At 38.9% G+C, this 27,822-nt stretch overlaps 1 protein-coding gene and 1 pseudogene across 1 annotated transcript in view; one reads left to right on the top strand and one right to left on the bottom strand.

Moving 5' to 3' along the window:
* Window positions 1-27,333, bottom strand: LOC101356376 (olfactory receptor 1J2-like; annotated as a pseudogene).
* LOC105756243 (olfactory receptor 1J4-like) overlaps window positions 1-27,822 on the top strand; it is a 66,834-nt gene that overhangs the window by 3,458 nt on the left and 35,554 nt on the right. The gene's annotated exons all lie outside the window — the stretch shown is intronic.

Consider the following 27,822-nt stretch of genomic DNA (forward strand, 5'->3'; position numbering starts at 1 on the left):
CTACCTGGGGAGACTACAGAAAAAGTAGGAGATAGTGTTGACAGCACAGAAGGACAGCTGGGCCAGGAGAAGGGTGTGCAATAGGCCACTGCAACTGTAGAGTATCCAGGAGCCAGCCACCAGCAGGACACACAGCTCCTTCCTCATGGTGTGTTGCAGAGGGTGACAGTTGGTCACATATCTGTCATATGCCATCACTGCAAAAAGGAGGTTATCAACACCACCAAAAAGCATATAAAAATACATCCGTGAAATACACTCTGGATAAGAGATAGATAGGTGTTGAGCCTGCATATTCATCAGCATCTTTGGGACGGTGACAGATGAAAAGGAGATATCAGTGAGGGCCAAGTGGCTGAGGAAGAAGTACATGGGAGTGTGAAGGTGAGAATCCAGCCTGATGAGCAGGATGATGAGCAGGTTCCCCAACATTGTGGTGAGGTACATGCTCAGGAACAGGGCAAAGAACATGGCCTGCTGCTCTGGCCTAACGGGCAGCCCCAGGAGGAGGAATTCGGACACTCTGCTCTGGTTCTCCCACCTCATGCTGCTCTTCTGTACCTGGGAATGAAGTGAAAGGGGAAATGTCAAGAACTTAGAAATGCTGAGCATAGCTTTACTGTGTGGTCACTCACTTTCTCCAAGTGACTCTGTCAGTCTCCAGACAAATCTCTTTGCATTTCACTCACATATTGGTGCTTCATTCAGAATGGTCATAGGAAGACATCAGAGTCTTGAACAGAAACCAGGGACAATTGATTCATTTTTTCTAAACACGTGAGAGACACTGTGATAGGCTCTAAGGAGAGAGTAGTAAATAAGACAGAGTTCCTTTCCTCTGGAAGATCATATTCTAGTGAACAACTTCACAGAGTCCTGACTCAGAGTGTGGTTCTTCAACCAGGCTGCTGTGTGTTTATGTCTGATTCTTACCATTACAATTTACTAGTTATGTGGCATTATCCCAAATGCTTGCTATCTCTCTCTCGCTCTCTCTCTCTCTCAGACACAGCATTATTGGAATGATTAAATGAACTAATATATGTAATATGCTTAGAACATACCCTTCATGAAGTAAGAGCTCAAAGCATTAACTTTTATTATATTGGCAGGATGAATGACCAAGATCACACTTCAGGAACTAAAGATAATAGATACATGAGGAGGCTGTCAATCAAAATTAAGCAGCTCCCTGAAATCTGTATACTTCTGTGGTGTCTTCCACATTCAGGGAAGCTTTGAAGACCTAGACCATGGCCCCTGTGAATTAATACACATACAGCTTTTGACTACCCTACATTTTAATAAATTTGCAAATAAATATTTTTCTTCATATCTGTCATTCTCTCTCTCTCTCCCCATCCATCTCCATTGCTTCAGAACGGCTGAGTTCTGAGCATACATAGGGAGTGAGTGATGTGAGAATTTGCCCAGTGATCCACCCAGAGTATCGAGATCTTGTGGATGCTGTAGGACTGGGAAGTTATATCAAAATTTACAATATTCTGACTAGACTCCAAAATTGATGACACCATGTCCTCAAAGGTAGAAATACGGGAACGGTTGAGGGTCAATAGAGATTCAGAGAACTTCGAGAGCCTTCAAACCACGTGGATAAATTGCCACCTACTTAGTATAAAGAGGACTATGCTTCAAGCTGCCTGTTTCTGTCTAAAGCAGAGGCAAGAGAAGAGTCAGGCTGTGAGTCTGTTTCACCAGGCCAAATGCACACATGTATTGCTATGTCACACATTCAGCTCCCTCTGTTCTATATGCATTCAGTGTGAATGTGACATACACAAACACACACACATAGAGTCACACACAGTGTCACAAAAACAAACAAACCTAAGGTGCTGATTTTCAGCCCCCTATGACCTATACTCATCCTAGTTGAAAAGCGTAGAGGTTTGCAAAGATATCACATCAATTTACAAACAACTGTTAAATGAAACGCTCTGTCACACACAACTCAAAAACCACAAACACCACACTCACTCACCCAGACAGCACACAAACCATACATACTCACACACACACATTTCACTACACACACTGAGAATCAAATGCAGTCAAGTATAATGCACAAATAATTTATTTTTAATTATGGTAAATATATATATATATACATGTAATATACATATATAAAAGAGAACATTTGCCATTTCATCATTTTTTACATATAAATTTTGTGGTTAATTACATTCATTATGTTATGCAGCCTTTACCACTACATATTTCCAAATATTTCTAATACCTTTAACAGACGTTCCGTGAGTCCTAAATAATGACTTCACTTTTCCCCTCCTCTCCCGCCCCTAGTAACCACTGATACACTTTGGTCTATTCTAGAAATTTCCTATAAATGCAATCATACAATACATGTCCTTTTGTGACTGACTTATTTCACTCAGCATAATGTTTTCAAGGTTCATTCATGCTGTAGCCAAAAGGTAGAAACAATGCCCATCAGTAGATGAACGGGTAAGCAAAATGTGGTACATAAATACAATAGAATATTACTCAGCCATAAAGAGGAATGAAGTCCTGATACAAGCTACAAGTAACATTTAAAAAGCAACTCACATGCACCAATACAAGAACACACTAGAACCCATGCACACATTGGCAAGAGGTTTCTAGCCGTCTAGAAATGGTCTACACAAGGAGCCTTGGTGGCACAGTGGTTAAGAGCTCGACTACTAACTGAAAGATCAGCGGTTCTGACTCCAGCTATTCTGCAAGAGACAGATGTGGCAGTCAGCTTCTGCAAAGATATATACCCTTGGAAAAGCTATGGGGCAGTTCTACTCTGTTCTATAGGATCGCTATGAGTTGGAATCGACTTGACAGCAATGGGTATGGGTACGGGCTATACAAGCACTGTTCCATAGGACTTTCTGCAATAATGAAAATGTTCCATATCTGCACTGTCCAATATGGCAGTCTTTAGTCTTACGTGACTACTGAACACTTAAAATGTGACTAGTGAAACTGAAGAACCAAATTTTTTAATTTATCTAATTATGACTAATTTTAATGTATATGGCCACATATGACTGGTGGCTATTATATTAGACAGTGCAAATCTGTACATTTCCAAGGAAGAAACAGTGTGTGAGTCAGTTACCCACTAAAAATACTTGGTTAGACAAGCAACACAAACACCCATGCATATACACACATACATTCTGGATGTCAAGTGGTGGTTTCCAACCTTGCTGTGATCTGTGCCAATTCTTAGTGGTCCAAGCTGCTACCTGAGTCCTCACTGGTTACGAAGGAGCCAGCAGGGCTAACTGCCCAATTTCCTGCCTTCCTCTTGAGATGTATCCTGTGCAGAGGCCAAAGGGGCTGAGCCACAGGAATCACAGAAGAAAGTGTCCCTAATGTCAGTGACATGTTGGGTTCCCCTCTGCCAGGTCATTAGGACATGGACAGCCTTGGCCTCTGAAGGACACACAGCATTGGAGTCATGTCCCCATACATCACAAAATGGGCTGGGGTAGGGCCCAGCCCTTGCAGACTTCCACACCACAGGCCCCAGCCTCCGTTAGAGCACAAATTCCACTGCTCTCTGAGAACTTGCAAGTCTCTCCACTCCCTTGAGATGTCATGCAAGGCAGGGGCTGAGGCTTGTTTCAGAGATGATAGAGTAGAGGGATTGATCCCAAGGGCATAAATATACACTGCCCAGAGATCAACACCTGTTCTGCCACTTGCTCATTTACTAATTTTTAAAGGTCTCTCTGCTAACCTCGAAGCCCCTGCAGGGCAGGAATCTTGCCTTATTCAAGAGGAATTGGTTCTAAGCTCTGACACTTAGTAGCACTGTGCTCACAAGCAATTTAAGTGAATTCCCACAGCCTCAGTTTCCACAGCTGTACAATCAGAATAACAATAGCAGCAGCCTCATTAGACGAATGTGAAGATTAAACAAAATAATGATACAAATGTATGGCAACCATGGAGGTACACCACCTGGAGTTCCCTTCAAGAGAACCTACTGCAGGGAGCATGGTTGACTGACAGTCCCAGATGCCACAACTGTGGATCCCCTGCAGGGTTCATGCTGAAGCCACACTTGCTCCAGGCTTCTCTCAACCAATGAATGAGACAACAGTGTTATATCACTGGGCCATTTTTGCCCAATGTAACATTCCTCTAATGAACAGCTACTGCTTAGGGTACTGCCTATCAGCCTGGCCAAGAATTTCTGAGAAATTCACCGTGGTTTGAGGCTTTTCCCAACTAATCCTCCTTCTCTCCTTTCACAGGTGTCAGGCCTGCATTGCAGTCGGAAAGCTCTCCCTGCCTACTTCTTCTCCTTCCCCTTTATCTCACACAGGGATTTTCCCAATAAATACCTCATACATGTAATCCTTTCTTGGTATTTGCTTTTTGACTATTCTGTGTATTCGTTCTATGCCCAAATGTCAACATCCAGCACACAGTATAGAATTTAATTGGTGTGCAGTAAATATTGAACAAGGAGCCCTGCTGGCACAATGGTTGAGCTCTCGGCTGCTAACTTAAAGGTTGGTTGTTCAAACCCACCTACTGGCTCTGTAGGAGAAAGGCCTGGTGATGTGCTTCCATAAAGATTACAGCCAAAAAAAACCCAATGGGACAGTTCTACTCTGTCACATGAGGTTGTTATGAGTCAGAATCAACTCAAAGGTACTCAACAACAGGAACAAAAAATATTGAATAATGACTATTCAACAAACACGTATGGGTGTCAACTAAATACTAGGTTCTGGGGATATAACAGTGAAGAAAACAGATACATTTCCCTATGTTGACAGAAATTATATTTTACTAGAGAGATAGACAATAAACAAAATTAATACGTAAAATATAAAATATGCTGCAAGATATAGTTGTAAGTGCTATAGGGAAAAAATACAGCAGGAAAGGAGTAAGGGAGTTCAAGGAAAGTGGCCGGAAAAAGCCTCAGTGAGAAAAGGAAATTAGAATGAGGATTAATTAATTAATCCTTTAGGAAGCAAAAGGACTGTTCCCCCCCATAAAAACCGTAGATGCCTCCAACAGTAGAGTGATTCTAAAACCTGTTTAAACATGTTTTCTGTATCCCAACCCTGTCTATGCCTACAGTGGATGTATATCTTGGCCACTTTTTACCTCTTCAAAAGATGCCCATCTTGCTAGTTTCAGCTCTCACCTATCTGCCTTCAGAAAGTTTCTTCATGCTGCTTCATTTAAAAAGCCTCCTGTATGTAGCTCCTTTAACACATCACAAAACTATTTGAAACATATTTACACTGTCCTCCAAAGTTATAAGCAATTTGTCATAAATGACATTAATGGTCCCAATCATTTGCCATGTTACTTTGTAGTTTCTACTAAAACCAAATAAATAAACTAGTTGCCATTGAGTTGATTCCGACTCATGTAGACCCCATGTTTCAGAACAGAGCTGCGCTCCATAGGGTTTTCAATAGCCGTGACCTTTGGAAAGTAGATTGCCAGGCCTTTTTTCCAAGGTGCCTCTGGGTGGGTTTGAACCGCTAGCCTTTCAGCTACTAGCCAAGCACTTAACCATTTAGCCTCCCAGGACTCCTATAAAGAGGTGATTCTGATTTTGGACTTAGTCATGTGACTTGCAGTGTATCATGTGATGTTAATAGGTATGACACAATCAAAGACTTGAAAAGAAATTCATCTGTGCTTCCACCATTGCCACAAGAAGAGCATACTCAGATTAGCCCACTGGTGTCAGGAAGGAAAGGAGACGTGGAGTAGAGCTAGCTTAGCCTATATCAGTCAAACCACAGAGGAGCAACCTATATAATTGCTTTTTGTTGCATGCCTTTGAGATTTTGTGGTTATTTAATATGCAATAACAGAAAACGTCAGCACATCCCAAAGTCAATAGTCACAAAATTGACTTCCCTCTCCCCACATTATTAGCAGGGGGTCAAACTGCAATTAATCAGGTCGAAACCCAGGCTATACCACAGCTTTTTTATCTATTCACCTGTCATAGGCATTTAGATTGTTCCCAGTTTTTGGTTATTAAATTAAATAAAGCTGCTATGAACATTTTGGTACAAGTCTTTGTATAGACACATGCTTTCTTTTTCCTAGGCAAATACCTAGGGGTGAATCATATACTAGGTACATGTTTAATGTTTAAAGAAACTACCAAGAAGCAGAGCCAACATGGTACCGTAGACAGATGCATCAGCTGTCCCTCTGTAGCAAAGACCTGAAAAACTAAGTAAAACAGATACAAATGTCAATGCTGGAACCCTAAGCATCAAATGAGGGGATAAAGAAATAGATCAAACACCGAATGGAAGAGAAACTGGAGAAAAACAGAAAACAAGAAGAGATATGGAGTGGAGGTTCCCTGCCAACTAACACTGCACAGGGTTACCACCTTGGAGCATAGCCATCAATGACCCTGGACAGGGAATACAGGATGGCAACTTCATGGAGCTCCCAACAGGAGACAGAACACCTAGTAACTAGAGAAACACACTTTCCCACCCCTCACCCTTCTGCCTTCTACACCTCCTCCACCCCTCCTGATGGGCCAGGCTGAGCCATCTTGGCTAGAGAGCCACTGGCCCACCATCAGCCCAGGTCCACCCCACCTCCACCCCCCACCTGCTGGCTCCTGTCACGCTATTTTTTTTTTTTTTTTTTTTTGCCTTTCCTCCTTTTCTTTCTCCCTCCCACCTAGCCTGTACCTCACCTCTACCCTTCATTGCCTGGGCCATGTCTTGCCGCCTTGGCTAGAGAGGCACCAGCCTGCTGCCAGACAGGGTCCGTCCTGCCTCCACCTGCTGGCTCTGGCTGTGCTGTGTTTTATTATTATTATTATTAATATTTTCACTTTTTTCCTTTTCTTTCTCCCTCCTAATTAGCCTATACCTCACCTCTACCCCTTCTCACTGGGGCACGCCACACCACCTTTGCTAGAGAGACACGGGCCCACTGCTAGCCCAGGTCTGCCCCATCCCCATCCCCCACTCTTGCTGGCTCCATACTTTTTTATTTTTTCCTTTTCTTTCTTCTTGCCACGTAGTCTACCCCACCTCTACCCTTTCTCACCAAGCTACACCTTGCCGCCTTGACTAGAGTGACACTGGCTTGCTGCCAGCCAGGTCTGCTCCACCCCCACCTGCCAGCTCCTGCTGTGCCATTTTTTTTTAAATTGTATTTTAGATGAGGGTTTACAGAGCAAATTAGTTTCTTATTAAATGATTAATATACACATTGTTTTGTGACATCAGTTGCCTCCCCCACGATACGTCAACACTCTCCCCTTCTCGACCTTGGGTTCCCCATTACCAGCTTTCCTGTCCCCTCCTGCCTTCTCATCCTTGCCCCTGCGCCGGTGTGCCCATTTAATCTCATTTTGTTTTATGGGTTTGTCTAATCTTTGGCTGAAGGGTGAACCTCAGGAGTAATTTCAGTACTGTGTGAAAAGGGAGTCTGGAGGCCATATTCTCAGGGTTTCTCCAGTCTCTGGCAGACCAGTAAGTCTGGTCTGGGTTTTTTTTTGTTTTTTTTTTGTGGGTTAGAATTTTGTTCTACATTTTTCTCCAGCTCTGTCCAGGACCCTCTACTGTGATCCCTGTCAGAGCAGTTGGTGGTGGTAGCCAGGCACCATCTAGTTGTGCTGGACTCAGTCTGGTGGAGGCTGTGGTAGTTGTAGTTCCTTAGTCCTTTGTACTAATCTTTCCCTTGTGTCTTTGGTTTTCTTCATTCTCTCTTGCTCCAGGCGGGGTGAGACCAGTGGAGTATCTTAGATGGCTGCTCACAAGCTTTTAAGACACCAGACACCACTCACCAGAGTAGGATGTAGAACATTTTCTGTATAAACTATAAAAGGAGCACAGGAAAGAGAAACAAAGAAAACATCAACACCACAAAAAAAAAAAAAAAAAGAACACCAATATGACAGCAATAAACTCATATCCATTGACAATCACACTGGAAGTAAATAGCTTCAATGAACCTGTAAAGAGACAGAGTGGCAGGATGGATAAAAAAGCATGATCCATCAATATGCTGTCTAAAAGAGACACACCTTAGACTCAAAGACATAAATATATCAAAAATCAAAGGATGAAAAAGAATATATAAAGCAAATAGTAACTAAAAAAGGCAGGAGTGGCAAAACTAATCTCAGATAAAATAGACTTCATGGCAAAATTAACCATAAAAGACAAGGACATTATATAATGATTATAGGGACAATCCACCTCCCAAAAATAACCGTAATAAATATCTACACATCCAGCAACAGGGCTCCAAGATAAATAAAACAAACTCTAACAGCACTGAAAAGAGACATAGTTCCACAATAATAATAACATACTTCAATACAGCACTCTTGGTAAAGGACAGAACATCTTGAAAGAAACTCAGCAAAGATACAGACTGTCTAAAAGCCACAATCAGCCAATTTGACCTCATAGGCATATGTAGAACATTCCACTCAACAGCAGCAAAATATACATTATTTTACAACACACATGGAACAATCCCAGGATAGAGCATATTTTAGGTCACAAAGTATCCCTCAATAAAATCCAAAATATCCAAATAATACAAAGCATTCTCTCTGATCACAACACCATAAAAGTAGAAATCAGTAATAGGAAGAGCAAGGAAAAAAAAAAATCAAATACATGGAAACGAATAATACCTTGATTTAAAGCAATTGGGTAATAGAAAAAATCAGAGAGGGAATAAAAAAAATTCCTAGAATTAAATGCGAATGAAAACACATTATACCAAAAGCTTTGGGTTACGGCAAAGGAGTGCTCAGAGGTCAATTTACAGCAATAGATGCACATATCAAAAAAGAAGAAAGGGACAGAATCAAAACATTAGGTATACAACTCAAACAAATAGAAAGAGAATAGCAAAAGAAGCCACAGCCACCAGAAGAATGGTAATAATAAAAATCAGAGCAGAAAAAAATTAAATAGAGAACAGAAAAACAATAGAAAGAATCAACAAGATCAAAAGTTGGTTCTTTGAAAAGATCAGCAAAACCGACGAACCATTTGCCAAACTGACAAAAGAAAAACAGGAGAGGAAGGAAATAACACAAATAAGAAATGAGATGGGAGACATCACAACAGACCTAGATGAAATAAAAAGGATCATGACAGAATACTGTGGAAAACTGTACTCCAACAAATTTGAGAATCTAGAGGAAATGGACAAATTTCTAGAAACACACTACCTACCTAAACTAACACAAACTGAGGTAGAGCGTCTGAACAGACCCATAACAAGAGAAGAGATGGAAGAAGTAATAAAAAAAACTCCGAACAACAACAACAACAAAAGCCCTGGCCTGGACAGCTTCACTGGAGATTTCTACCAAGCATTCAGAGAATAGCTCACACCAGTTCTACTCAAACTATTTCAGAGTATAGAAAAGGAAGGGATACTCCCAAACTCATTCTATGAAGCCAGCAGAACTCTGATACCAAAGCCTGGCAAAGGCACGACAAAAAAAGAAAATTACAGATCAATATCTCTCATGCATATACACGCAAAAATTCTCAACAAAATTCTACCCAATAGAATTCAGCATCATATAAAAAAAAAAAATACACCAGACAAAGTGGGATTCATACTAGGTACGCAAGGAGGTTTATCATTAGAAAATCAATCAACATAATCCACCACATAAATAGAACAAAAGAAAAGAATCACGTGATCATCTCAATTGAAGCACAAAAAGCATTTGATAAAGTCCAACACCTTTTCCTGAAAAAAACTCTCAGCAAAACAGGAATAGAAGGGAAACGCCTCAACACGCTAAAGGGCATCTGTATAAAACTAACATCATTCTCAGTTGAGAGAGGCTGAAAGCATCCCTCTGAGAACTGAAACAAGGCAAGGATGCCCTTTATCACCACTCCTACTTAACATTGTGCTGGAAGTCCTAGCTAGAGCAATAAAGCAAGAAAAAGAAATAAAGAGCATCCAAACTGGAAAGGAAGAAATAAAACAAACTATCCCTACTTGCAGATGACATGATACTATACATAGAGAACCCCAAAGATTCTTAAAGAAAACTACTGGAACTAATAGAAAGATTCAGCAGAGTAGCAGTATACAAGATTAACATTCAAAAATCACTTGGATTCCTCTACACCAACAAAGAGAACTTCAAAAAGGAAATCATAAAAATAATACCATTTATGTTGTTGTTGTTAGGTGCCATCGAGTCAGTTCCCACTTAATAGTGACCCTATGTACAATGGAATGAAACACTTCCTGGTCCTGTGCCATCTTCACAATCATTGTTATACCTGAGCCCATTTTTGCAGCCACTGAGTCAATCCATCTCGTTGAGGGTCTTCCTCTTTTTTGGCTGATCCTCTACTTTACCAAGCACGATGTCCTTCTCCAGGGACTGATCCCTCCTGATAACAAGTCCAAAGTATGTGAGACGAAGTCTCACCATCTTTGCTTCCAAGGAGCACATTGGCTGTATTTCTTCCAAGACAGACTTGTTCATTCTACTGGCAGTCCAAGGTATACTCAATATTCTTCACCAACACCGTAATTCAAAGACATCTATTCTTCTTTGTTCTTCCTTATTCGTTGTCTAGCTTTTGTATGCGTACGAGGTGACTGAAAACACCATGGCTTGGGTCAGGTGCACCTTAGTCTTCAAAGTGACATCTTTGCTTTTTAACACTTTAAAGAGGTCTTTTGCAGCAGATTTGCCCAATGCAATATGTCCTTTGATTTCCTGAGTGCTGCTTTCATGTGTGTTGATGGTGGATCCAAGTAAAATGAAATCCTTGACAAAGTCAATATTTTATTCAGTTATTATATGATGTTGCTTATTGATGGAGTTGTGAGAAATTTTGTATTCTTTATGTTGAGCTGTAATTCATACTGAAGGCTATAGTCTTTGATCTTCATCAGTAAGAGCTTCAAGTCCTCTTCGTTTTCAGCAAGCAAGGTTTGTCATCTGCATATTGTTAATGAGTCTTCCACCAATCCTGATGTCACATTCTTCTTCATATAGTCCAGTTTATGGGATTATTTGCTCAGCATACAGATTGAATTAGTAGGGTAAAAGGATGCAACCGTGATGCACACTTTTCTTGATTTTAAACCACACAATATCCCCTTGTTCTGTTTGAACGACTGCTTCTTGGTCCATATACAGGTTCCTCATGAGCACAATTAAGTGTTCTGGAATTCCCATTCTTTGCAATGTTATCCATAATTTGTTATGATCTACGTAGTCGAACGTCTTTGGATAGTCAATAAAACATAGGTAAATATCTTTCTGGTATTCTCTGCTTTCAACCAGGATCCATCTGACATCAGCAATGATATCCCTCGTTCCAAGTCCTCTTCTGAATCTGACTTGACTTTTTGGGAGTTCCCTGTCGATGTACTGCTGCAACTGCTTTTGAATGATCTTCCACAGAAAATTTTACTTGAGTGTGATATTAATGATATTGTTTGATAATTTCTGCATTCTGTTGGATCACCTTTCTTTGGAATGGGCACAAATACGGATCTCTTCCTGTAGGTTGGCCAGGTAGCTGTCTTCCAAATTTCTTGGCATAGACAAATGAGCACGTCCAGCTCTGCATTCATTTGTTGAAACATCTCAACTGGTATTCCATCAATTCCTGGAGTCTTGTTTTTTGACAATGCTTTCAGGGCTGCTTGGACTTCTTCCTTCAATACCATCAGTTCTTGATCATATGCTACCTCCTGAAATGGTTGAATGTCAACCAATTTTTTTTGGTAGAGTAACTCTGTGTATTCCTTCCATCTGCTTTTGATGCTTCCTGTGTTATTCAATATTTTGCCCATAGAATCCTTCAAAATTGTGACTCAAGGCTTGAATTTTTTCTTCAATTCTTTTAGCTTGAGAAATGCCAAGCGTGTTCTTCCCTTTTGGTTTCCTAACTCTTGGACTTTGCACATTTCATTATAATATTTTACTTTGTTTTCTCGAGTTGCCCTTTGAAATTTTCTGTTCAGCTCTTTAACTTCATCATTTCTTCCATTCACTTTAGCTACTCTACATTCAAGAGCAAGTTTCAGAGTCTCTTCAGACATTCATTTTGGTCTTTTTTTCTTTTCTTTTTAGTTAGTTAATTTTTTAAATTGTGCTTTAGGTGAAGGTTTACAGAGCGTATTAGTTTCTCATTAAACAATTAATACACATATTGTTTTGTGAAATTGGTTGCCAAACCTGTGACCTGTCAACACTCTCTACTTCTTGAGTTTGGGTTCCTCATTTCTATATTTTCAACTTTCCTGTCCCCTCCTGCCTTCTCATCCTTGTCCCTAGGCTGGTGTACCCATTTAGTCTCCTATACATGATTGAACTACATGTATTATTGTTTGTTTTATAAGCTTGTCTAACCTTTGGCTGAAGAGTAAACCTCAAGAGTGACTTCAGTACTGAGTTAAAACTGTGTGCAGGGGCCATATTCTCTGGGTTTCTCTAGTCTCTGTCAGATCAGTAAGTCTGGTCTTTTTTTGAGTTTGAATTTTGTTCTCTGTTTTTCTCCAGCTCTATCCAGGACCCTCTATTGTGATCCACATCAGAGCAGTTGTAGGTGGTATCCAGGTACCATATGGTTGTTTTGGATCAGTCTGGTGGAGGCTGTGGTAGTTGTGGTCCATTAGACCTTTGGACTAATTTTCCCTTGTGTCTTTGATTTTCTTCATTCTCCCCTGTTCCAGACGGGGTGGTGCCAAAGATGTATCTCAGATGGCCACTCTCAAGCTTTTAACACCCCAGACACTACTCACCAAAGTAGGATGTAGAAAATTTTCTTTATAAACTATGTTATGCCAATTGAGTTAGATCCCCCAAGACCATGGTTCCCAGCCCTCAGCTTAGTAATTCGGTTCCGTAGGGAATTTGGATGTGTCTATGAAGCTTCCATGGCCTTCACTTGGTCAAGTTGTGCTGACTTTCCCAGTATTGTGTACTGTCTTACCCTTCACCAAAGTTATCACCTATCTATTGTGTAGTTAGTGTTTTTCCTTCCCTACCCGTCAACTCCCTCATAACTATCAAAGATTTTTTTCTGTGTGCAAACCTCTGCATGAGTTTTTATAATCATTGTCTCATACAGTATTTGCCCTTTCATAATTGACTTATTTCACTCAGCATAATGCCCTCCAGATTCATCCATGTTGTGAGATGTTTCGCAGAGTCATCATTGTTCTTTATCATTGCATAGGATTCCATTGTGTGTATGTACCATAGTTTGTTTATCCATTCATCTTCTGCTGGGCACTTACTTTGTTTCCATCTTTTTGCTGTTGTGAATAATGCTGCAATGAACATGGATGTGCATATGTCTATTCGTGTGACGACTCTTATTTCTCTAGGATGTATTCCTAGGGGTGAGATTGCTGGATCCTATGGTATTTCTGTTTCTATCGTATTCAGAAATGATTGTATCATTTTGCATTCCCACCAGCAGTACATAAGATGTCCAATCTCTCTGAAGCCTCTCCAGTATTTATTTTCTGTTTAGTGCCAGTAATGTTGGGGTGAGATGGTATTTCACTGTAGTTTTGATTTGCTTTTCTCTAATGGATACTGATCCCGAGCATTTCTCATGTGTATGTTAGCTGCCTGAATGCCTTTGGTGAAGTGTCTGTTTATATCCTTTGCCCATCTTTTAATTGGATTATTTGTCTTCTTGTTGTAGAAGTGTTAGAATTCCTATAGATTTTAGAGATTAGAGCTTTGTCTGGTATTTCATAGGCAACATGTTTTTTCCAGACTTTCGGTTCTGTTTTTACTTTTTTGCTGATGTTTTTTGATGAGCATAAGTGTTTAATTTTTAAATGATCTCAGTTATCTAGCTTATCTTCTTGTGTTTGTGTATTGTTAGTTATGGTTTGTATCCTATTTATGCCATATATTAGGGTCCATAGTGTTGACCTTATTTTTGCTTCCGTGATCTTTATAGTTTTAGGTTTCATATTTAGGTCTTTGATCCATTTTGAATTAGTTTTTGTGTATGGTGTGAGGTAGGATCCTGTTTCATTTTTTTGCAGATGGATGTCCAGTTTTGCCAGAACCATTTGTTAAAAAGACTGTATATTACCCCATTTAATGGACTTTGGGTGTTTGTCAAAGATTAGATGGCCACAGATAGATAGAATTACATCTGTGTTCCTGATTCTGTTCCATTTGTCAATGTATCTGTTGTTGTACCATTACCATGCTGTTTTGACTACCGTAGCTGTATAGTAGGTTCTGAGGTCAGGTAGGGCGAGGCCTCCTGCTTTGTTCTTCTTCTTCAATAGTGCTTTGCTTATCTGGGGCCTCTTTCCTTTCCATATGAAGTTAATGATTAGTTTTTCCATCTCGTTAAAGACTGCTGTTTGTATTTGGATCAGGATTGCATTGTATTTGTAGACTGCTTTAGGTAGAATTGACATTTTTACAATGTTGACTCTACTTCTCTGTGAGCATGGTATGTTTTTTCATTTATGTAGGACTGTTTTGGTTTCTTGCAGTAGTGTTTTGTAGTTTTCTTTACACAGGTCTTTTACATCCTCGGTTAGATTTATTTCTAAGTATTTTTATTTTTTAGGGGCTATTATAAATAGTATTGCTTACTTGATTTCCTTTTCGTAGTTCTCTTTATTGGTGTATAAGAATCCAACTAATTTTTTATGTTTGCCTTGTATCTAGCTACTCTGCTGAGTCTTTCTATTAGTTCCAGTAGATTTCTTGTGGAGTTTTTAGTGTTCTCTATGTATAATACTATAACCACAATAATAGTTGGAGATTTCAACATGCCACTGTAGTTAAACAACAGAACATCTAGAAAAAACTCAGTGAAGATACAGAAGATCTAAAGGCCACAATCAACTAACATGACCTCATAGATATATATAGAACATTCCACCCAATGGTAGTGAGGTATACATTCTTTTCCAATGCACATGGAACATTCTCCAGAATAGACCACATTGTAGGCCACAAAGCATGCCTCAATAAAATCCAAAACATCAAAATAATACAAAGTATTTTCTCTGATCACAATGCCATGAAAGCTGAAATCAGTAACAGAAAGAGCAAGGAAAAAATATCAAATATATGGAAACTGAATAACACCTTACTTAAAAACCACTGGGTAATACAAAAAATCAAAGATGGAATAAAAAAATTTCTAGAATCAAATGAGAATGAAAACATATCATGCCAATACCTTTTGGGCACAGGAAAGGCAGTGCTCAAAGGTCAATTTATAGCAATAGATGCACACATCAAAAAAGAAGACAGGGACAAAATCAAAACATTAGCTTTACAACTTTAACAAATAGAAAATAGCAAAGGAAGTCCACAGCCACCAGAAGAAAGGAAACAATAAAGATCTTTCCTGTCTTTTCAATGACCTTTTGCTTTCTTCATGTATGATGTACTTGATGTCATTCCACGACTCATCTGGTCTTCAGACATTAGTGTTCAATGCATCAAATCTATTCTTGAGATGGTCTCCAAATTCAGGTGGGATATACTCAAGGTCATATTTTGCTCTCGTACACTTGTTTTAATTTTCTTCAGTTTCAGCTTGAACTTGCACATGAGCGATTGATGGTCTGTTCTGAAGTCAGCCCCTGGCCTTGTTCTGACTGATGATATTGTGCTTCTTTATCATCTTTTTCCATAGATGTTGATTTGATTCCTGTGTTTTCCATCTGGTGATGGTGACTTTACCCCATTCTTGTCATTAAGGTCGACTCTACCTTGAGGAGGCAGCTCTTCCCCAGTGGTATTATGAGAGCCTTCCAACCTGAGGGGCTTATCTTCCAGCACTACACCAGACAATGTTCCACTGATATTCATAAGGTTTTCACTGGCCAGTTTTTTCAGAAGTAGACTGCCAGATCCTTCTTCCTAGTTTGTCTTAGTTTGGAAGGTCCACTGAAATTTGTCCACCATGGGTGACCCTGCTGGTATTTGACATACCAGTGGTATAGCTTCCTGCATCACAGGCAAGCCACCACAGTACAACAAACTGTCAGATGCGTGGGATGGATGTCCTGTAGAGAAGGAAACTCGGACCAAATATAAAGCTTCATTCCTTGATGAGGCCTCAGAAGAGAGAAGCCTTGGAAAATGTGACTCTGTGCCCACTCTGTAACTCGTGATTGAATGGAAAAATATTATTCTCATTAGAGAATCGAATCTGAAAAATTAACAGGGATAAAAATAATCTTTCTATGTTAAATTGTGCTGTGAAATACATTTCTGTGGCAAGTCTTCCCTGGTGTGAAAATTGTGTTAATTAAAATAATGAGAATGAGGTCTTAATGGAAAAGCCTCTGTAGTCCAAGGGGACTCCTGCTTATTTCTTATTTTTTTTATTTAGTTTATTGGGGTATAATTAACATATAGTTTTAAAGTATTAAATCTGGTGAGTTTTGACATTATATATATGTATAAAATCTGTGAAACCGTTGCCATGATCAAGATAATGAACATATCCACCACCCTCAAAGTCACCTGGAAAAATTTCCTCATCTGCATTTATAAGCCCATCCGACCTCCCCTTACTCCTGATGTTAGTAATTTCTGTCTTTTATTTTTTTTCCCCTTGATCAGTCTGGTTAAATGTTTACCAATTTTATTGTTTTTCTCAAAAAAAAACAGCTTTTAGTTTTATTGATTTTCTAAATTTTTTTTTCTGTTCCTTATTTCAATGATTTCTGCTTTTCTCTTCATTGTTTCCATTGCTTTGCCTATTTAGGATTTAATATGCTCTTCTCTTTCTAATTTCTTAAGGTGAAATATTAAATGACTGATAAGAGACTTTCATTCTTTTTCAATATAGGAATTTAGTGTTATCAATTTATAAATAGCACTGTATTGCTTTATCTCACAAACTGATATACACCGTTTTAATTTCATTCAGTTAAAAATATTTTTTAAATTTCCTTTAATTTTTTAAAATTTGACCTATGGTTTATGTAGAAGTGTGTAATTTAGCTTCTAAATATTTGTGGATTTTTCCAAACATCTTTCTGATACTGATTTCTAATTTAATTCCATGTTGGTCAGAAAGCATACTTTGTATGACCTGAAGCCTTTTAAATTTATTGCAGCTTGTTTTATGACTTAGCATGTGATCCATCCTGGTAAATATTATATGTGCACTTGAAAAGGATGTGAGTTCTTCTGTTGTTGGGTGGAATGTTCTATAAAGGTCATTTACGTCAAGTTGGTTGATAATGTTCAAGTCTTTTATATTATTACTCATTTCTCGCTGCTTGTCTGTTGATTATTGAGCAAGGAGTTTTGAAATCTCCAACTATAATTGTGGATTTGTTTATTTCTCCTTGTGGTTCTACCAGATTTGTTTCTTGTTTTTTTGAAACAGTTATTAGGTGTATATATATATTTAGAATTGTCATGTTCTCTTGATGAATTGATCTTTTCATCATCATGAAATGATAATCTTTATCCATAGTCATAATCTTTGCTCTTAATTATACTTTGTCTATTATTAATATAGTCTCTCCAGGTTTCTTTTAGTTAGTGGATATATTTTTTGTATTCTGTAACTTTTAACTATGTCTTTATGTCAAAGGGGTTTTATAGGCAGTATATGCATGAGATTTGCTTTTTGATTAAATCTCACTGTCTCTGTTTAATTGGGGTGTTTATATTGTTCATATTTAAAATGATTATTCATATGATTGGATTTGAATCTGCCATCTTTGCATTTCTTTTGTCTAATCTGTTCTTTGTACCTCTTTTCCTTTTTTATGCCTTCTTTTGGATTAATTGAGGTACTTTTATGATTCCATTTTGTCTCTTTTGTTGGCTTACTAGCAATGCCTCTCTTTTGTGGTTGTGTTTGAGATTACAGCATACATTTTTAACCTACCATAGTCTAACTTGACATTGTGAAAATGGAAATTCCAGAACACTTAATTGTGCCCATGAGGAACCTGTACATAGACCAAGAGGTAGTCTTTCAAACAGAACAAGGGGATACTGTGTGGTTTAAAGTTAGGAAAGGTGTGCATCAGGGTTGTATCCTTTCATCATACTTATTCAATCTGTATGCGGAGCAAATAATCAGAGAAGCTGGACTATATGAAGAACAAAGCAGCGTCAGGATTGGAGGAAGACTCATTAACAACTTGCAATATGCAGATGACACAACCTTGTTTGCTGAAAGTCAAGAGGACTTGAAGCACTTAACTGATGAAGATCAAAGACCACAGCCTTCAATATGGATTACACTTCAACATAAAGAAAACAAAAGTGCTCACAACTGGAACAATAAGCAACATAATGATAAACAGAGAAAAGATTGAAGTTGTCAAGGATTTCATTTTACTTAGATCCACAATCAACACCCATGGAAGCAGCAGTCATGAAATCAAAAGACCCATTACACTGGGTAAATCTGCTGCAAAAGACCTCTTAAATTGTCGAAAAGCGAAGATGTCATCTTGAAGACTGAGGTGCGCCTGACCCAAACCATGGTATTTTCAATCGTATCATATGCATGCGAAAGCTAGATGCTGAATAAGGAATATCGAAGAAGAACTGACGCTTGTGAATTGTGGTGTTGGCGAAGAATATTGAATATACCATGGACTGCCAAAAGAATGAACAAATCTATCTTGGAAGAAGTACAACCAGAATGTTCCTTAGAAGCAAGGATGGTGAGACTACACCTTACATACTTTGGACATGTTGTCAGGAGGGATCAGTTCCTGGTGAAGGACATCATGCTTGGTAAAGTAGAGGGTCAGCGAAAAAGAGGAAGACCCTCAATGAGATGGACTGACACAGTGGCTGCAACAATGGACTCAAGCATAATGATTGTGAGCATGGCGCACGACCAGGCAATGTTTTGTTCTGTAGTGATAGGGTTGCTAGGAGTTGGAACGGACTCGACGGCACCTAACAACAACAACAACAACAACAACAACAACAATATAGTCTAACTTGAATTAATACTATACCCGTTCATATATAGGAGCCCTGGTGGTGCAGTGGTTAAAGCGATTGACTGCTAACCTAAGTGTCGGCGGTTTGAAATCACCAGCAGCTCCTTGGGAGAAAGATGTGGAAGTCTGCTTCCTTAGAGATTTACAGCCTTGGAAATACTATAGGGTCGCTATGAGTTAGAATTCACTCAAGGCCAGTGGGCTCAGTTCACATATGTTGTTGTTGTTGGGTGCTGTCGAGTCCATTCCGACTCATAGAGACCCTGTGTACAACACAAAGAAACACTGCCAGGTCCTGTGCCATCCTCACAATCATTATGCTTGAGTTCATTGTTGTAGCCACTTGGTCAGTCCATCTCGTTGAGGGTCTTCCTCTCTTTTGCTGACCCTCTACTTTACCAAGCATGATGTTCTTCTCCAGGGACTGGTCTCTCCTGATAACATGTCCAAAATGTGTGAGATGAAGTCTCCCCATCCTTGCCTTTAAGTAGCATTCTGGATGTACTTCTTGTAAGACAGATTTGTTCCTTCTTCTGGCAGTCCATGATATATTCAATATTCCTCACCAACACCATAATTCAAATGCATCAATTCTTCTTTATTCATTGTCCAGCTTTCACATGCATATGAGGCGATTGAAAACACCATGGTTTGGGTCAGGTGCATCTTAGTGCTTAAAGTGACATCTATGCTTTTTAACCCTTTAAAGAGTCTTTTGCAGATTTTCCCAACTCAATAAGTCATTTAATTTCTTGACTGCTGCTTCCGTGGGCATTGTTTGTGTATCCAAGTAAAATGAAACCTTTGACAACTTCAGTTTTTTCTCCATTTATCATGATGTCTCTTATTGGTCCAGTTGTGAGGATTTTTGTTTTCTTTATTTTGAGGTGTAATCCGTACTGAAGTCTGTAGTCCATAATCTTCATCAGTAAAAGCTTCAAGTACTGTTCACTTTCAGCAAGCAAGGTTGTGTCATCTGTATAACGCAGGTGTTAATGAGTCTTCCTCCTTTCCTGATGCTGCTTTCCTCTTCATACAGTCTAGTTTCTCAGATTATTTGCTCAGCACACAGATTGAATAAGTATGCTGAAAGGATACAACTCTGACCCACACCTTTCCTGACTTTAAACCACACGGTATCCCTTTGTTCTGTTTGAGCGACTGCTTCTTGGTCTATATACAGGTTCCGCATGAGCACATTAAGTGCTCTGGAATTCCCATTTTCGCAATGTCATCCATAATTTGTTATGATCCACACAATCGAGTGCCTTTGCGTAGTCAATGAAACACAGGTAAACATCTTTCTAGTATTCTCTGCTTTCAGCCAAGATCCATCTGACATCAGCAATGATATCCCTCATTCCACGTCCTCTTCTGAATCTGGCTTGAATTTCTGGCAGTTTCCTGTTTATGTACTATTGCAACCACCTTTGAATAATCTTCAGCAAAATTTTACTTGTACTGGGGAAGCCAGCACAACTTGTACAAGAAAAGGTCATGGAAGCTCCATAGACACATCCAAACTTCCTGAGGGACCGAATTGTTGGGCGGAGGGCTGTGGGGACCATGGTCTTGGGGAACACCTAGCTCAACTGGCATAACATAGTTTATAAAAAAAAAAGTTCTACATTCTACCTTGGTGAGTACGTCTGGGGTCTTAAAAGCCTGTGAGCAGCCATCTAAGATGCTCCCCTGGTCTCACCCCTTCAAGAGCAAGGGAGAATGAAAAAGACAAGATACAAGGGAAAGATTAATCCAAAGGATTAATGGACCACAACTACTACGGCCTCCACCAGATGAGTCCAGTACAACTAGATGGTACCCGTCTACCACCACTGACTGCTCTGACAGGGATCCTGGACAGAGCTGGAGAAAATGTAGAACAAAATTCTCATGGAAAAAGACCAGACTTACTGGCCTGACAGAGACTGGAGAAATCCTGAGAGTATGGCCCCTGGACACCCTTTTAGCTCAGTAATGAATTCACTCCCGAGGTTCACCCTTCAGCCAAAGATTAGACAACCACATAAAACAAAAGGAGACTAATGGGGCACAACAGTCCAGGGACAAGGACTAGAAGGGAGGAGGGGACAGGAAAGCTGGTAATAGGGAACCCAACGTCTAGAAGGGACAGTGTTGACATGTCGTGGGGTTAACTATTGTCATAAAATAATATGTGTACTAACTGTTTAATGAGAAACTACTTGTTCTGTAAACCATCTAAAGTACAGTAAAAAAAAAAAGGATCAAAAAAATTTTACTTGTGTGTGATATTAATGATATTGTTGGATAATTTCTGAATTCTGTTGTGTCACCTTTCTTTGGAATAGGTATAAATATGGATTTCTTCCAGTCGGTTGGTCAGATAGCTGTCTTCCAAATTTCTTGGCACAGACGAGTGAGCACCTCCAGGGTTGCAACTGTTTGTCAAAACATCTCAATTGGTATTCCACCAATTCCGGAAGTCTTGTTTTTTGCCATTCCTTTCAGTGCAGCTTGGACTTCTTCCTTCCGTACCATGAGTTCTTGATCATATGCTACCTCCTGAAATGACTGAACGTCAATCAATTCTTTTTGGTACAGTGACTCTGTGTATTCCTTCCATCTTGTTTTGATGCTTCCTGAATCATTCAGTATTTTGCCCATACAATCCTTCATTATTGCAACTCAAGGTTTGAATTTTTTCTGCAGTTCTTTCAGCTTGAGAAATGATGAGCGTGTTCTTCCCTTTTGGTTTTCTATCTCCAGGTCTTTATACATTTCATTATGATACTTTACTTTGTCTTCTCTAGCTGCCCTTTGAAATCTTCTATTCAGCTCTTATACTTCATCATTTTTTCCATTTGCTTTAGCTACTCTACGTTCAAGAGCAAGTTTCAGAGTCTCTTCTGACATCTATTTTGGTCTCTTCTTTCTTTCCTGTCTTTTAAATGACCTTTTGCTTTCTTCATGTATGAAGTCCTTGATGTCATTCCACAACTTGTCTGGTCTTCAGTCATTAGTGTTCAGTGTATAAAATCTACTCTTGATATGGTCTCTAAATTCAGCTTGGGTATACTCAAGGTCATACTTTGTTCTTGTGGACTTGTTCTAAGTTTCTTCAGCTTCAACTTGAACTTGCATACGAGCAGTTGATGGTCTGTCCACACTCAGCCCCTGGCCTTGTTCTGACTGATGACATCAAGCTTTTACATTGTCTTTTTCCACAGATGTAGTCAATTTGATTCCTGTGTATTTCATCTGGGGAGAACCTTGTGTATGGTCCTCATTTATGTCAGTGAAAAAATGCATTTGCAATGAAGAAGTTGTCAGTCTTACAAAATTCTATCATGCGATCTCCAGCATGGTTTCTATCACCAGCCCATATTTTCCCACTACTGATCCTTCTTCGTTTCCAACTTTCACAAATTTAATCGTCAGTAATTATCAACACATCTTGATTGCATATTTGATCAATTTCAGAAGTTGGCAAAAATCTTCAATTTCTTCATCTTTGGCCTTAATGGTTGGTGCATAAATTTGAATAATAGTCATATTAACTAGTCTTCCTTGTAGGCATATGGATATTATCCTATCACTGGCAGCTTTGTACTTCAGGATAGATCTTGAAATGTTCTTTTCGATGATGAATGCAATGCCGTTCCTCTTCTGTTTGTCATTCCCGTCATAGTAGACCATATGATTGTCTGATTCAAAATGCCTAGGATATCAATGTTTATGTGTTCCATTTCATTTTTGATGACTTCCAATTTTCCTAGATTCATGTGTCATACAGTCCACGTTCCTATTAATTAATGGATGTTTGCAACTCTTTCTTCTCATTTAGAGTCATGCCACATCAGCAAATGAAGGTCCTGAAAGTTTGACTTCATCCATGTCAGTAAGGTCAACTCTACTTCCCCAGTCATATTTTGAGTGCCTTCCAACCTGAGGGGTTCATCTTCCGGCACCATATCAGACAATGTTCTGCTGCTATTCATAAGGCTTTCACTCTCTAATTCTTTTCAGAAGTACATCACCAGATCCTTCTTCCTAGTCTGTCTTATTCTGGAAACTCAGCTGAAACCTGTCCACCATGGGTGACACTGCTGGTATTTGGCATAGCTTCTAGCATCACAGCAACACACAAGTCTCCACAGTACGACAAACTGACAGACTCGTGAGGGAGTTCATATATATATGATGACAGTGTATAAATATATTATCACCATGGCTCAAAGGCCAGGGAAGGGGAAACGGAAGTATATGTTGTACATTGCTTTTACTGTATATATAGTTCATATGTAGTACAAGCAATGTACAACATAAACTTCCGTTTCCCCTCTCCTGGCCTTTGTGCCATTGTCATTATTTATTTAACTTTTACATTTGTTATAGACCCCACTATAGATTAACTTGGGAATCCCTGGGTGACGGAAACAGTTAAGTGCTCAACTACTAGCTGAATGGTTTGCAGTTTGAAACCATCCAGAGGAGTCTCTGGGAGACAGGCTTGATGATCTGCTTCCAAAAGGTCATAGCTTTGAACGTTCTGTAAAGTAGTTCTGCTCTGCACGCATGGGGTTGCCATGAGTCAGAATCGATATGATGACAACTAACAATAACAACACAGATTAACTCTCTTAGATTTAAACAGTTAATTATTTTTTAAAGTGATTTAAAACTTAAGAACATGTATTTTATATTTATCCACACGTTTGCTATTTCTGGTTCTCTTCAACCAGATTTCAATGTAGTATCATTTTCTTATGCCTAAAAGCCTTTCTTTACCTTTTCTCATACTGCAGGTCTGCTGGTGATGAATTTTTTTCAGCTTTTTTTTTTTTTTAACATCTGAAAATCTTTAGTTCAGTCTTCTTTTTGAAAGTTATGTTCACTGGGCATAAAATCCTAGGTTAACAGTTTATTAATTTTTTTTTAAATTTCAGTACTTTAAGCATGTTACTTCACTAGCTTCTGACTTGGATTATTTACAAAAAGAAATCTGCTGTTATTTTCATCTTTCTTCAGAATGTATCTTTTTTTTGTGAGTCTGGTTTTAAGATTTTCTCTTTCTCACTGCTTTAAAGCAAGTTGATAGTGAAGTACTTTGTTGTAGTTTTTTTCATTCTTTTTTTATCTCTTGGAATTCATTGGGCTTCTTGGGTCAGTAGGTTCCAGTTTCCATCAGATGTGGAAAATTTTCAGAATTGTTTCTTCAAAATTTTTTGTGTCTTCCCAATCTCTTCTTATTTGGAGACTCCAATTAAATATGTATTAGGTCACTTAAAGTTTTCCCACAACTCACGGACGCTCTGATCGGTTATTTTTCTGTTTTGTCTCTCTTTGCATTCCATTTTGGATAATTTCTTTTGTTATGTCTTTCATTTAACTAATCTTCTCTTCTGCAATGTATAATCTATAAGTAATCTCATCCAATGTATTATAAGTCTCAGACATTTTAGTTTTCATTCCTAAAAGGTTGATTTGGTTCTTTTTGTATATTCTACATCGTTGCTTATTATTAATTTATTCTGTCTTTCCTTTAACTTCTGCACTATATGGAATATATTTATAATAACTTTTAATGTACTTGTCTACTAATTCTATCGGTGTCACTTCTGGGTTAGTTTCAATTAATTTATTATTCTTTTCATTATGGGTTGTATTTTTCTGTTTCTTGAGATGTCTGGTAATTTTTTATTGCATGTCAGACAGATATTTTAGTATTCCTATAAACTGCTAGAAAAGGATAGCATGTTTGTTAAAGTAGTGGGTCAATGAAAATGAGGGAAACCCACGGTGAGATGGATTCAGGGGAAAGAGAGAGAGATGCAAGTACGAGGATGGTAGATTTCAGAATATTTGAGTGAAAGTAAACTTTTCTTTTTTTTGGCTTGGGTTTTTGAGGAGCTATCTTTGAATCAGTATTTCAGCTTGAAGCCTTAGCATACAAACCAAAGGAAGTGGACCATTATATTTTGGGTATTTTAAATCTCTTCAGAGTTCCTAAAAAAAAATTATTTTTACATATCAAATTTTCCCCATAATGCCCTCTATACCACTTTTTCCCAGGTTCTGCCTAAAAGTAAAATATTTTATGTGTTTCCAGAGGGTCTTATTGCATTTTATAATTTAGTTCGCCGGTTTCTCTTTGACCTCAGCTCATTGATGGGTTAAAAAGGTTATAATTTTTGTGTATTCTATCTTTTAAAAAATGTTAAGGAGAGAACTACTTTCTCTTGCAGATTTCTCCATTCTAAAAATCCTCAGCAGAACCAAATTTTCAGTAAGAAATACTGACAAATTTCAAAATCAGATTTTTGAAATGATTAATAAAAAGTATAAACTCTTAACAAGATTGACTGAAGAAAAAAAGAGAGAGAGAGAAATACAAATTGCAAATATCAGGGATAAAATAGGGAGCTTGACTACTAACTTAGAGGTTGGTAGTTTGAACCCAACCAGCAGTACCACGGAAGAAAAGGCTAGAGATCTGCTTCCGTTATGATAGCAAAACAAACAAAAAACCCAAACTCATTGTCTTCTAGTTGATTCTAACTCATAGAACTCTATAAGGCAGAGGAGAAATGTCCCAAAGGGTTTTCAAGGCTGTAATCTTTACAGAAGCCAACTGCCACTTCTTTCTCCTGTGGAGCAGCTGGTAGGCTTGAACCACTGAGCATTTAGTCACTGCACAACCAGGACTCCTGTTAAGATTGCAGTCAAGAAAACCCTATGGAGCAGTTCTACTCTGTAACGCAGGCGTTGTCATGAGTAGGAATCCACTCCACAGGTAACTAATAACAATAGAGGCTCTCTGATGATTGTCCCTATTTAAGGGCTTGGGTCTTTTGTATGTTTGTTTGTTTATTCTCTCCAGAAGAGTCAGAATCAGCTATCCCACCCCATAATCTTTGTAATTCTTGTTGTCTTACTGTTTCTATGCCATAGTCAATTGATATACCAAGGTTTGGCCCTCCATCTCTAGTCCATATTCAACTTCTACTGGTGATAACTTGAGCAATCACAATGTTCCCACATCTTAAAGAATTGCCATGTCCTGTTGTCCCTCTTGTTGTCAAGAAAGTGTGCCTCTTCAAGATTCACTAAGAAAAAGCTACTCAGAGAGTAAACCCTGTTTCATATTAATAAGAAAACAGTGTCTATCATGATAAAAATGTTCTTCTACTGAGTAAATTTCCCAGATCTCCTTTCATGTCCAGATTTCTCAGACTGTAGCTAAAGGGATTTATCAAGGGAATGACCAGAGTGTACAATACAGCCACAACGACATTCTTGTCATTGGAGTAACTGGATAAGGGGAAAAAGTACAGTCCAGTAATTGTCCCATGGTACAGAGACATGACAGAGAGGTGGGAGCCACAGGTGGACAAGGCTTTGCAAATTCCCTTGTCGAGGGGATTCTCAGGATGGCAGCCCCAATGTGGAAATAAGAAACCAGCATGCATATGAATGGAAGGGTAATGGCCACCAACTTTACAGTGAGAATAAACATTTCATTGGTTGTGGTGTCTGAGCTGGACAGCTTAAGTAAGGTAGAGAGGTCACAGAAGAAGTAGGGGAGAGTGTTGTCCACAGAAAAAGAAATGGGCCAGGAGCAGGGTGTCCAATAGAGCATTGGCAAAGGATTGGGACCAGGACAAACTCATTAGCAAGAAATACAGGTTCTAACTCAAGATGGTGGTATAGTGGAGGAGGTGACAAATGGCCATGAACCTGTCATAGGCCATAGAGGTAAGAAGTAAGCTGTCAATATCCCCAAAGAATAAGAAAAAGTACACCTGGGAAATGAATCCAGTATATGAGATAGATTGACACTGTGTCTGCATATTCATCAGCATCTTTGGGGCTGTGACTGATGAGAAAGAGATGTCAGTGAAAGCCAAGTGACTGAGGAAGAAGTACAGAGGGGTGTGGACATGGCAAGAGTTCAGCCTATTGAGCAGGACGATGAGCAGGTTTCCTAGCACCATGGTGAGGTATATGCCCAGGAATTAGGTGAAGAACATGCCTTTCTGCTCCAGCCGGATGGGGAAGATCTGATTATCCCTCCTCATCCTGTTTTTTCTTTGCTATAGTTGAAAAGAGAGAGAGAAATATGAGAGAATAAAAAATAATTATGACTGTTACATAATGAGAACATAGTTCTGAACTATTTAGTAAGTGAATCTCAACCTGAATATATCATGCTTTTTTCCCCCACTAATGTGGGTCAGTAATGGTCTGACCTTGGATTATAATGTATCCACCTATAAATCAACCCAATCTCTTTTGAAGAAATCATGAAGCATCAGAATAATTTACTAGATCAGACCAGGTTTAAACTTGAGGAGTCCAGGACTGCATGACAAATCTGAGATTAGGGAAATTACAGTGCAAGGCTAGCCAGTAACCACTGGTTACAAACACTATAACAGGCTGTTCAATTAATTGGTCTGTTGCCCTCTCTTGACCCTACCTATTTCTCATACGTATTTTGATAATGCTTTATTTCCATGAGTTGGATCAAAATAAGACACCCAGTGGGCTACTCTAGATCTCCCAGAAATGAAGACTTGGATACTGGATGAGAAACATCATCTTAACTAGTCAAGATAAGGTCATTAAGGACAGGAATCTAGGCAAATAACAACAGATCTAGTGACATACCTTGTAATATAGCCATCAGTCCTTCCTTCACCAAAATTCCTTCCCGCTCCTCAACATTTTCAGTCCACCATCATTCTTTCCAAAGGAATGTTTTTTGGAAGGGAAGAATAAAGACTAGTTTCTCTTCCAAGTCACATATTTTCTCAATTCAAACCAGATTACTCTTTTTCAAGTTTTCTCAAC

Source organism: Trichechus manatus, unplaced genomic scaffold, assembly GCF_000243295.1.
Source record: "Trichechus manatus latirostris isolate Lorelei unplaced genomic scaffold, TriManLat1.0 scaffold00038, whole genome shotgun sequence".
Lineage (NCBI taxonomy): Eukaryota > Metazoa > Chordata > Mammalia > Sirenia > Trichechidae > Trichechus > Trichechus manatus.